Genomic DNA, 13122 nt, shown 5'->3' on the forward strand with positions numbered 1-13122 from the left:
TTTTGGTGGTTGGGGCTATAAATACCCCAACCACCCCACCATTCATGGCATCCAAGTTTTCCACTTCTCAACTACTACAAGAGCTCTAGCATTCAATTCTAGACACACCAAAAAGATCAAATCCTCTCCAATTCCACACAAAGCCCTAGTGACTAGTGAGAGTGATTTGCCGTGTTCATTTGAGCTCTTGCGCTTGGATTGCTTCTTTTCTTTCTCACTTGTTCTTGAGATCACAACTCCATTGTAATCAAGGCAAGAGGCACCAATTGTGTGGTGGCCCTTGCAGGGAAGTTTTGTTCCCGGCTTTGATTTGAGAAGAGAAGCTCACTCGGTCCAAGGGACCGTTTGAGAGAGGGAAGGGTTGAAAGAGACCCGGCCTTTGTGTCCTCCTCAACGGGGAGTAGGTTTGCAAGAACCGAACCTCGGTAAAACAAATCTCCGTGTCTCACTTGCTTATTCGCTTGGGATTTGTTTTGCGCCCTCTCTCTCGGACTCGTTTATATTTCTAACGCTAACCCGGCTTGTAGTTGTGTTTATATTTGTAAATTTCAGTTTCGCCCTATTCACCTCCTCTCTAGGCGACTATCATCAGGCCACCTTTGCGTTAAATGCTCCTGCAACTCGGTCAGTCGGTGCGGCGATTTGGTCAGGGTTGTTTCTCAGCGAAGCCAAGGCCTCGGGCGAGCCGGAGATGCGTCCGCCGTTAAAAGGGGGGCCTCGGGCGAGACGGAAGTCCCTCGAGGTCGGCTGCCCTTGGCCGAGGCTAGGCTCGGGCGAAGCGTGATCGAGTCACTCGTATGGACTGATCCCTGACTTAATCGCACCCATCAGGCCTCTGCAGCTTTATGCTGATGGGGGTTACCAGCTGAGAATTAGGCGTCTTGAGGGTACCCCTAATTATGGTCCCCGACACACATTTTGTAATTTTTAATTTAATAAAAAATATTATGTTGTGTGTTTTCTGAGCGTTGAAATAAATCCGCGTGAATTAATTAATTCTGAAATAGAAAAGCTGATGTAGCTATAGCCTGAGGCTGTAGCCTGCTGCAGCCTGTGCACTGAAGCAGTAGAGGCGAGAGTGGAGGCAAGAGCTAACGTGGCAGGGGCGAGAGAGAGACTGTGCACTGGACTCAGCCTAAGAAAATACCAACAGTCACGTAATATTCGTTCCTGCCGCCCAATAACACTGTATCCAAGTGGCGTCGCTTTCGGCAACTAGGCATCGGGCAGAGCAGGGCGGCCCTAGGACCTCGCCACTTGCATGCGTTGTGCCCAATCATGTGGACGACTCGGTGCGTGCGGGCGGGCGAGAAGGACCCGACCCGGTGGCGCTAGCTGCCCGATGGATGTTGCTGGGCGAGGGCCCCGGCGGCCACCAGCGGCAGGCGGCGCTGTCGTGCGTGGGAATGGAAACCCTGTGGCTGCGCGCTGTTCCGTCCATCCAGCGATCGATCGATTACCTGTCTGCAGCTGCTGCCTAGCGATCGATCGAGCGGCTAGCTGGGACGATGGAGAGGGATCGTGGTTAGAGATGGCAATGGGGATCCGATCCCCGATTCCTCGCGGGGAATTCCTCTATTAGGGGATGAGGATGGGGAAGTTTCTTTCCCCACGGGGATGTAAATGGGGAAAAGTTCTCCCCCGACGGGTAAACGGGGACGGGGATGGGAAACATTCCCCATCCCCGTTCTCCGTGGGGACCCGTTAAACTTACATGCGATAATGTTTTCATGTAATAGTTAATGATAAAAGTAAAGAATTACCTTGTCAAGAGATCACCCGTTGTACAAATACATTGATTTTAATGTGCACATAATGAATTTTACATCTAACAATGCGTATAAGTGACAATATTTTATATTAATAACAAATGAAGTATAATTTAATTATAATTTAAGCGGAGATGGGGATCCCCGACGGGGATTTATCCCCGCGGGGAACGGGGATGGAGAAGAAATGTCCCCCGCAAGCGTTCGTGGGGATCCCCGCGGGGAAATTTTTTTGTCGCGGGAACGGGTTTGGGGAGCTAAAACCCGACAGAAAATTCCCCGTTGCCATCCCTAATCGTGATGGGGGAGCGGCTAGCGTAGCGTCGTCGTCGTGGCCCCACATGCCGATATCCATGACGCGTGCGTGCGCTAGCGTACCCGTGGACGGCGCGTGCCAATCAGTTACATGCATAAAGCAGACTCCCTCCATATCACGCTCCTTATTATAATTTCTATTTTAAACTATACTTTATAAATAAAATAATCTACGGTACAAAACAGTACTTTACATGGCCTAACGATGACGTACCTCGAATCCATAGCGTACTACAAGAAGAAGAAAAAAGGAAACGGGAAGTGGATACATAGATAGATCCATGCGGCAGGGGGCAACAATTGTTTATCACTAGTATGCAAAAGCTCTATAATAGCGGTTGTAAACTTATTTGCACAAACGTTTTCCATAACCACCAGTACTAGAGGCTAATAAAAAAAATTATTTTTTTACAGGCGAGTAACTAGAACCGTGAGTGAAAAATCGATTTTCACTAACGGTCAAGTTAATAAAATCGCTAGAGAAACATAAAAATAGGTTTCAAATTAGTAAAAAATAATTTTATTAGGAGAGGCCTTGCCCGTCTGTCTCCGTTGAGGTGACTTTGTTTTTCGCGCATGCGTCTACACTACCCGGGGAATTGAAACCACGACCTCCCCTCACGTGTAACCCCCTCGACCACTCCTCTTATCACTTACTTCATATCTATATTGCAGAGCTGAGTGTAAATTAATTGTTTGATGATGTAAACGAACTCAAATAAAAAAGTTGTCAACTACAAAGTTTCATAACTTTTGAAGTTATACAACTTTTATTTTAACACTTTTCCCATCCAAGTTCGTTTGCAAAAAATGTATTTTAAATTTGATAAATTTAGATGTAACTTTTTAGACCCGAAATAATTTGAAATAAAAGAGTTATCAACTATAAAGTTTCATAACTTTTAAAGACCTATAAATTTTATGTTGGTGGTTTTTTCATAAAAGGTAATTTGGAAAATTCAAAAAAAAAAGATAAAAATGATTTTTAGTGGCGGTTGCTGGAAATCATATTTGTAGTGACGGTTCCTTGAGAAAACCATGACTAAAAAACCACTGACGTTTGACAACCGAAACCGTAATTAAAAATTAGACCACGTTGCCGTTTAGAGTTTTTTTTGTAATAGTGTATATTGATTTAGTACCAAAAAAATGGAAGGAAAAAAAATCCCAAGTCACTCTACGTACGGTGCTGTTCAGGTACGTGTGTGTGCATACTGGTGGTACTCCGTACAACGTACAAGTACAGCTCGCTTTCTACATATATAATGCCCATTTGGCAGTTTGGCCATTGCAAAGTCAAAGCTCATTGCAATCCGGCAGACACAAGCATGCACTCAGCGCCTCACGATCGAAACCTGTCTTTCCTTTTCGCCTTTAATTAATTTCAGCGGTACAGGTTAGATTTTGGGCTCAAATAGTGTCTGCATGACAGGATACATGATATGTCGTCACAATCTGCATGCGCGTTACCCAGAACAAAACAAATAGGATATATGCTACGTTCAGGCAATTATTTGGCATGACCTTTGGTTTCCATATCTCCAAGGGTTAGAGCAGAAAATGCAATATAGGGGTTTTCCGATCCTCAATTGAAAAACAACTCTAAAACGATTCCAGTAACATCAAATTTTTGACTTCTCTTGTACTAGTAGTTTATTTCAGAGCACACAGAAATATTGAAACTTGGGTACACGAGCGCATGATTTCTAATCTTTGGGCGCATAGGTAATTGGATTTTGCGATCCAAAGTGTTTGGATTTTATTATCGCTTTTTTTTCTATAGGAGATATAAAACATTGCCTAATAAGTTGAGATAGACATCTGTGCATGCATGTCCGTGTGCTAGCTCTTCATGTACGTCGGGAGGGAGAGGCACCACCGCATGTGCGAGCGACAAGTGGCCTTTCAGTTTGGTTTGCTATCCATCTCAACGTGCAGTGGAGAGGTGTAGCACATGGATATGCATATGGTGACAGCACGGACAGGATAAGGCCGCGGCCGGGAAAGATGCCAACAGTGACCGCCGGGTCTCGGGCGGACGCGGACGCATGCACCCATCCGCTTCGCTTCAACAAATCATGCCCAGTGCATGTGGAAGTGCAACCCATGGAGGAGGAGGCAGCATCCTCCTACCGGCCCATTTATCTGAACTTTCGTTGCGTGCTGTCAAGGCCCCTTTCCTTTTGTTCAAGCTCCGGCCCAAAAAGGGCGCCAGGTCGTATTGTTTTTTTTTTTTCATTTTCTTATGGAAAACTGTACATGCATGCATTGTGAGGACTGTATGTGCACTGTGAGATAGGAACTTGAGTAGCATATTAGTCAACGGAGCAGCAATTGCCTTGCGTTTGCACTTCTCTTCGTTGCGTGCTGTCAAGGCCCCTTTTCTAGCAATATATATATATGCCACCATGGCAAGGATGGAAAATATCTAGCTAAAACATATGCAGATCTCCCTAAACAAGAAAGAAAGCCTGAAAACAAAATTAGGGGTACAAGTTAGAGAGATGGCTGGTTGGGGACAACCATCCTCTTAATTATTGGGAAGTTTTTCACATTCCCAACATAGCCCAAAATATTTAGAGTTAAACCACTTAGTCAGAGCATAATGGACAGACTCTCGTTCCGATGATCTGACGCCCATGCTTTACTTCGTGGATTTGTTTCGCCTTGACATGTCCTCCACAACGGCTTCATGCGATGTCTCTGATTCCCGCGCGAAACCGACGCTCGATGTTTTTGAGGCTAAGAGCAACTCCAATAGTTCTCTAAAAAATAGCTTGCTAAAATCATGTTTAGCAAGTTGCTAAATAGCTATTGGAAGTAAAAAATAACTTAGTCTCCAATAGTTGCTCATATTTAGGAAGTAGTTCGATTTTGAATCTAGATTTAGCGGCCCTGCCCCTATGTGAGGGCGAAAGAGAAAAGGCCGGTCGATATGAACTATGGAGGAGTGGTGGTCCGGTGGCGCAACCTATGAGAAAGTTGGGTTCGACGATGAAGGAGAAACTTGTGTCATACGTGTTTGACCTGGCTATCTCATTATGCTAGAAAGTGAAAAAAGAGTGTGCTATACCTGTCTACCTCACTGTGTGCGAAACGGAAAAATAATCACGCTAGTGTGAAGAAATTGACGTCAACTACATTTAGGGAGTTCCTACCGAGTTGCTAAATGTGGAGAGTAAATAGAGTTGAATAGCAACTAAGTAAATTTAGCAAGTCTATTTAGAGAACCATTGGAGAAGCATTTTTCTGTTTACTTCTTAAATTTAAGATTTAGAGAGTTGTTTAGAGAACTATTGAAGTTGCTCTAAATCCGTGAAACCGTCACTCGATGGTTTTGAGGCTAAACCATCGTAGGTAACATACTTCACTCGCACGCGCTACCTACATCCTGGATATGTGTCCCGCCAGTTCTTGACTGCGTCGGTGACGCGAACAACTCCGTCATATTTCCACGCCTATAGGTGTCCCCAGGTGTCAGCCACTGGAACTAGTGACCTGACTTTTTGTAGCCCCTCGGTCAAGTCCCGTCCCTCGTTCTTCAGTGGTCCCACTCCATCGACGTAAAAACCGCATGGCTCTCACATTCAACCCTAAGAGATATGGATGTGTCGTACAATATCGGCACACACATATGCTCCAGTTAGTCCACCCAATTCAACCCTAAGTCGCTACTCCGTAGATTGTCACTCATCACAAAAATTGAACCACAAGAGCAAAAATATCAACATTGTGTTGGCAATCTTGTAGTGATAATCTTATTCATGAACAATGATTACCTTCTTGCCACGTTGGTATGCAAGAAGTTGACATGTCGGTACATAGATCAGTTAGTAAAGAATTTGCTATTTGGCTAACATATATGCTTCTCTCGAATACTTGAGTTAATTGGTAATTGTTTGACAACTTGAATGGTAGTACAAGCAATGAAGAACTTGGCATGTTGGTCCATAAGAGTCCTCAAGATCGATGTAATTGGTTGCCATGTTGGTCTGCACAGCTCCTCTCATGCATCGGACCAATGTAAAAAAACCCTTAATTATAGCATACAGTAGAAGCCGATGGATCGAAAGGCGTTGCAAACAGAGTAGATAGACCGGCGGCGGCGAATCAAATAAATAATAAAAAAAAAACAAACGAACTAATTTAAACGAAGGAAACATGGATGGATCGAAGCGAAACCTGGAGGCGCTAAGTGGAGAATTCCAAAGGGATTGCACTGACTGATCTGCTTGTCCTCGGGCACGTACGTACGTCGGCGTCGATCGGCAGGTTAGATCAATGCGATCCCTTTGGAGTCCTCCACTAGCTTCCTGCTAGTAGGCGGCATAGGGGGGACGACGGCAGGAGAGCTAGCTATATAGATGCCATGCCATTGATGGGACGACGGGGAGAGCGAGGAGAGGTCCATGCCAATGCCAGCTGGTTAATTCCGGCGATGGCTGTTGCTTGCTTTGCGCTCTCGCTTTCGACGTACACGTGGGCCCGCCCGGTCCCGGGGTGGGGTGTGGGAGGAGAGACACGGCGGCCCCACCACGGAGATGCTGCTCCTCCGATCCGTCTCACCGGGCCGGCCGGTGGTGGAGACGACGAGCTAGCCAACGCCAAGCCTCCGAGTCTCCGGACCAGACCATGCACGCCGCACGCATTATCTTCTGGCTTGCATTTGCCTCCTCTGATTCGCCGACGCACGCTGATCTAGATGCGTCGTACGATGTGCTCGCTAAGCCCCGTGCAACGAGTCTTGCCGCACAGTGAAATGGATGTGCGTGTCTACTTTACATAAGCTAGCTGTGGTGTGTGTGGCCCATCATGTTGTCCTCCTCTTTTACCTCTCCCTCTTTCTTTTTACCACTGCTCTATCTAAGCATCTACACACTGTCACTTAGGGCATATACAATCCTAACACTGCTGCACCATATTCTAAGTATAAGACATAGTTAAAATAAAATATAATATAATGGATGTGTCTAAAACTTATGTCTTATTATATCTATTGCATCTAGAGATGGCCAGGGTCCGGCTTGCCAGTCACGGTTAAGAAACCGGGCCGTCTAAGCACGCTGGCTCTGCGGGCCTAAACGGGCCGTTAGCACGAAAAAAGTGGACCGAAAAGCGGGCTATGTGGGCCGGTAAGCACATTTTAGTGTAAAAAAGCAGGCTCAACGGGCTTAGAGATAAACGGACCGTGCCGGGCTAGCCCACCGTGTCTAGTTTCCTGACGAGCCCGGTCCGCTTGTTCGTGCCGGGCTCGGATCGGGCCCAAACAGCGGGCTTCGTGTCGGGCTCGCGGGCCTCGTGCTTATTGGCCATCTATAATTGCATCAATTAGAGCATTCAATAAATTAAATTGACCAATTAGCTAGTCCTTATCTCGAGCATAAAACCAAGACATTGTGTCTTCGTCAATATACGTGTTTTTAGTTTTTTTTACATTTAACTCTTTAGATAGACTTGAAGACACAGCTCAACATATTTATTGTACATGTCCTTATGTCCTAACACTGCATGCATGAAGTTTCTGATGATATATATATACACGTATGGTAGATATTCTATGTGGTGCGTGATAGCAAAATTGACATGAAAATAAACTCTTGGAGTCCGGTCTGGATCACTGGATGTGCAGTGATGAACTGAAGCGACGGAGTTGGAGACAGCTAGCTCATATGATTTGGACACACCACTGACCTTAACAAATTAAGACGGATCTGAGGCGATACATCGAACGAATCCAAATTTATTAAAGCTTCTAGAACCGCATTCTATTTCAGCAAGAGGTCCAAGTAGGGGAAAAGACGAGGCAGGACTTTGGAGTGGCCTTCATCCTTTTTTCTGCATGCAAGAAAGGACAAGCGGAGCTCTTGGAAGTCACTGCTGCCACTTCTGACTGGCAGAAACAGCATGTCCATGGCACAAACACAACTGAAATTCAACCGTTCCTCGCAGGTGAAAAGCTAGCTGACCAATACTCTCTGTCCCTCCCTCTCTGAGAAAACAAACAAAGACTGTCTACTGAAATACGTAGGGGAAAGGTCGCTGTTACTACTGCACAGACAGTTAGGCAAACGCTGAAACCAGAGCTGCCTAGCTGCAGGAACTTCGGCGATGCAAGGTCTCTTGTAGTGATAAACAGCAGGGCCGTTCCTGTGGGGGTGCCCAAGGTGCGGCCGCACCGGGCCCCCAAAATCAGAGGGCCCCTAAGTACCAGACGCTAGCATTTTTTCCTATTAAACCTATCTATTCTAGACACAAATACGCAATGAGCGATACACTATCAATCAGTCTCATTTAGATTGTTAAACTAATGTCTCAATGGCTTATCGAATACTCCGTTCGTTTCAAAATAGTATTTATTTTTGCTATATATTTTTATGTTTATATTCAACTAGATGATGATAAATCCACTAAAGAAGCAAACAAATTTTATTTTGATATAGATATAGTATTATTTACTATACACATGATAGTTGCATCGTCAAACAGAAGCTTTTTAAAATTGAAATGTTTTTGTGGACTATTTATGGTCAAACATAACTTAAGAGAGGTTAAATGACTTGATGATTTTATATATCGAAAAAAGTTGTTGTATGAAATTGATCTCAACGATATAAGGGATGACTTCGTATCACAAAATGTTAGAAGATATTTTTAATGATATCAGATGAGAAGTAAGTGTTTTTGGCTATATTTTACATTTGTTATCTTATAAACATTAAAAGGTGCATAATAATTTTTATACGTTAAATATTCAATATTGTATGTATAATTATATATATTTGTGTGTGGATGGGCCCACCATATCGAATTTCGCACTGGGCCCCTAAAAAGTCAGGAACGACCCTGATAAACAGCGTACTGCGTACGTCATGTTGCTTTCCCAGCTTCAAAGAATCGCATGCATGTGTTCAACCACCATTTTATAGTACTGGGAACGGCCATACGGTTCGGTCCTGAGGTCCGAACGGTCCGGCTCATAGACGGCCGCGCAGACGATACGCGAATAGATCGATTAGGTGACTCTAATTCTGCGGAAGCTGTTGGAGAACGTCTAGAAACAGGTCTAGACCCCTTATATATATTTGAAAGTGTACGGTCGATTGAACAACCAATAATCGATCAAACAATTAATTTATCTTCCGTTCTTTACTTTTCGCCATAGGAGTAGACAACAATATAGACTTCGTCCTCTAATCTTCACCTCTTTCCGGCTCTACGTCATTTAGAGACATTTTGGGTGGTCTGCCAATCACAGGACAAAACCCTAAGATCTCTTCTCCCCGACGGATCTCTCCCGGGAGCGAGATCTCTCCGACTCGTGGTGCATAAACTCTAGCGTCTGCGTCAAGTCCCGGACCGTCCGTGCATCCGCAGAGACCACCGTCGTCAGTACTCAGTGCAGTGATTGGCGATTAGATCGATGCCAACAACATGGGAGGATTTGGACTTGTAATGTAACAGGTCCTCTAAAAATGAATAAGCTTTAACTCGGTTATCCTTAATCGATCGAGTGGGAGAACACGTACGTACCTCTAACAGTAGGTAGCTGTTGAGGCATCCAATCCAAGGAAGCAGTCCGATTATGAAACAAAACTATCGCTTAATGTAACCGGGTGGGTGATCGTCTGAATTCTGGTGCCAAATAGAAAGGGTACCCAAACAACAGAAAAAGGGGAAGCGGGATTATTCCGGTCGAGATCATCCAGCTCCCCGGACGCCGTGCATGCAGTTCATACACCTGCAAATGATGCATGCTGCGAGGAGGAAAGGCGAGAGCGGCAGCGGTGTTGCCGTGTTGGACAACTCGATCGGATGCCCACCCAAAGCACGGGCACTGTGGTGGCATAGTGGAGGGCAGGCACGACGCCTGCCCGTGCCCGGCACGCCAACCAGAAACCGATGGATCGGCCCCATCCCCATAGCATTGAGATGCTCGTTCCCAGTTGCCGACGTCCGGGTCCGGCCCGCTGGAGCTAGCGCCTGTACTCTGTGCCTGGGTGGGTGGGTGGCATTTCGTCGACCACGACCATGCTTATGTGGCATGGGACGACGGAATAGAATGGAATTCACCGGCCGGCATTTGGCCGGCCGACACTCGGCGTGTCTGCCGCCGTACGTGCTGTAGGCCGTAGCCTGTACACTCGGTGAGCTGTGGGCGAAGCGAAGGCGCCATTGCTGTGGCATGGCAATTGGCAACAGAAGGGGAGAGGAGAGGAGGAGGTGAGAATCGCGGAGTGCTAAGTGGGCTGCGCATTTCGTGATTCCCTAGTACTCCATGGGCTTCCTTGCCCAGTTCGTAATAGTGGGCCTTGCGTGCGACCTCATGAGTCACCAAGGAAAGTGCGCAACGAGTGAGTGGTGGACCGGCCTGATGACCAAGGAAATGGGCATCTAAAATAAGTGAAGCCAAAAAATAATAATAATTGTGATGAGCCACGATTTTGGTTGCCCTTTGGTTCGCTATAAAAACTTCTCTGTCGGTCATATTTAGAGCTTGCTAGATCTGTGACAATTCTTTTATCCAGATTTCGCATGCCAAATCTTTTTTTAAGAATCAGGAGGGGGCCCTACTGAGAATTTTATTAAAGAAGTGAAAAGAAAACGTTACAACTTAGTCTCTTTACAAAAGTTAAAATACATTGGATTAGGAAGCACTACTCCTATGCTTGCCACAGACTCAGCCAATTCGGGATAGAGGTGTCAAAGTTCACCCGCGCTCTGTGCATGATCAACCGCAGCTATTTACTGAATTCCTGTGTACAGCGATGTACCAAAGGATCTTTGTTTGAAAACAGCCACTCGTTTCGGCTTTTCCAGATGCTCCATGTCATGAGAATAATAATTTCCATAGAGAAGGGGACGTTAAGCTGCTGATTAAGGTTCGCTGATGCCTCCTCAGGATTAGAAATTCTGGGTGGGGTTATGCCAATTGAGTTCCAGCAGGCTTTCGTGAAATTGCATCTGAGGAACAGATGATAGCGAGTCTCCTCTCTTTGCCATAGGCAGTTCTCGCAAGAATAAGAATCCAGCTCCATGTTTCTCCTTCTCAGCATATCTCTGGTATTTAGCCTATTTTTAAGCCACAACCAATAGAAGACTCTATGCTTAGGCTGACATTTGCTTTTCCATAAGAGTCTGTAGATAGGGTGAACCTGCGTCTGGCCCATAAAAAATCTGTAAGCTTTTTGAGAGGAGAATTTGTCAGATCCCCAAATGTACTGCCAACGGTCGTGGGCGTTACTGAGGACAATTTGCTCCCAAGACACCTTCAGCTCCAGGTATTGATCATACGCTTGTTCAGAGATAGGCAAATGAAAAAAAACCATCAAACTGCTCCTGCTCTTTAGCCTCTCTAATAGTCAACTTTGTGTTTTTGACAAAGGAGAATAACTCTGGGAATTTTCATGCCAAATCTTTGATATAACAAATTTTGGTGGTGAACAAAGCGAGCCCAACAAGATAAATATAACACCATTACAACAACAAAGTTTATGAACACGTTGCGTCGCGTCCGTGCGTACAGCAGGGCACGCCTCAACTCCAGTTGAAGGCTTGTGCCACGTGTCGACGAGCGACGTGGCGGCTTCGGACCACTGCCTGAGCGGATAGTGTGGGTCAAGAGCGCATGCTGGTTTGAAGGCCCAGCCCCCTTGCCATGAGTCCAGGAGCCGCCAGCGAGGATCCGGACGACATGCACGTAGGGCCAGGATCCATCTGTGGGGATTCAGACTCATAGCAGTAGTCATTGAGCAATTCCACCCCCTAGGACATTTGGTGGCACCAGACCTGTCCCCGAGCGGGGAGCGGGTCTCGAGGCCAATGGTCCCGTCACACGGGTCTAGACCCATGGGCCCGACGGTTCAGTTCCTAAGTACGCAGTTACAGGTAACCACACGCGCGGGTATCTGCCTTTGGCACGGTAGGAAATGGTACCCAATTACAGGGTACCGGCAGATACCAACGACACTATTTATAGGGTTAAGTTTGAGATATAAGATAAGACAAAATAGCTGCTAAATACATACCCAACACATGTTATATGCTAGTATATAGAAAAAGAGAGAACATATGTGGACCAAGACATAAATACACTGTCACCTCCCCTAGATATTTTTATATAATATATATATCAACAAAATACATCATTCAATTTTATATACTCCATCCGTTCCAAAATATAGGTATTTTTAACCCACCTTTTTTTCCGACTGCATTCATTCAAATGCTAATGAATATGAGCATACATATAATTACATTCATATTCATATGTTACTTAATAAATACATGATTAAGCTAAAATAAATTATATTTTAGAATGGATGGAATAGTTTATAACATTTCTTAATAAATAATATAATTTTATCATAACATATTGTATAAAATCCATAAAACGCTCCTTTCTCAATCTATATATTTTAGATATAACTTCAATTCAGGATCATCGACCAGCCAAACATAAGGTAAGAGACGACTCGAGCTATCTGCCAGGTGCGGCGTAAGGCTATCCGCAGTAGATCTTCAATTATATTCTTTATTAAATCTGTTATATTAAAATTTTACCTTATTTAAGATGTTTTCTATAATATGAAACAGTATTTTACATTATATACACGTTGGACACAGCATAAGTTATACTCATTGATATTCTTATCGGTTGATGAGCGATTTGCGGGCAGCCTAGGGCCTAGCTAGTTACGCTGAATTGAAGGTCGTGGGTGGGTGGATTCATTCGTCTCCTCTGCCCGTGCGTGTTCGCACGCACACAGGCGCTGATGCTACCTAAAACCCACTCACAATCCCAAGATACAGTGGTTGCTGCTGCTGCTGGTAGTATATAGTACTACTAGAAGAGAAAAAAAAGGCGTGCATAGCAGCATAGGCACAATGGTAGGATTAGCTGTAGGATTGGTAGGCACGCACAGTTGACGGTAGTAGGATTGGAGTATATGATGATAGAGAAGCGCTGGGGTCACGATTGATTGAAGAAATCGTCAGCCTTTCGTTTTGCTTGCAGTCGTTTAATATAAGCAGGGGCAGG

General features: G+C 45.1%; 1 non-coding gene across 1 annotated transcript; it reads right to left on the minus strand.

The window, feature by feature from the left end:
• Positions 1-6285: 6285 nt before the first annotated feature.
• On the minus strand, positions 6286-6382 carry MIR393c (microRNA MIR393c). Its single transcript, NR_121147.1, has one exon. It is a non-coding gene; the product is annotated as a microRNA MIR393c (primary transcript).
• Between the last annotated feature and the right edge of the window lie 6740 nt (positions 6383-13122).

This window comes from Zea mays, chromosome 10 (assembly GCF_902167145.1).
Source record: "Zea mays cultivar B73 chromosome 10, Zm-B73-REFERENCE-NAM-5.0, whole genome shotgun sequence".
Classification (NCBI taxonomy): Eukaryota; Viridiplantae; Streptophyta; class Magnoliopsida; order Poales; family Poaceae; genus Zea; species Zea mays.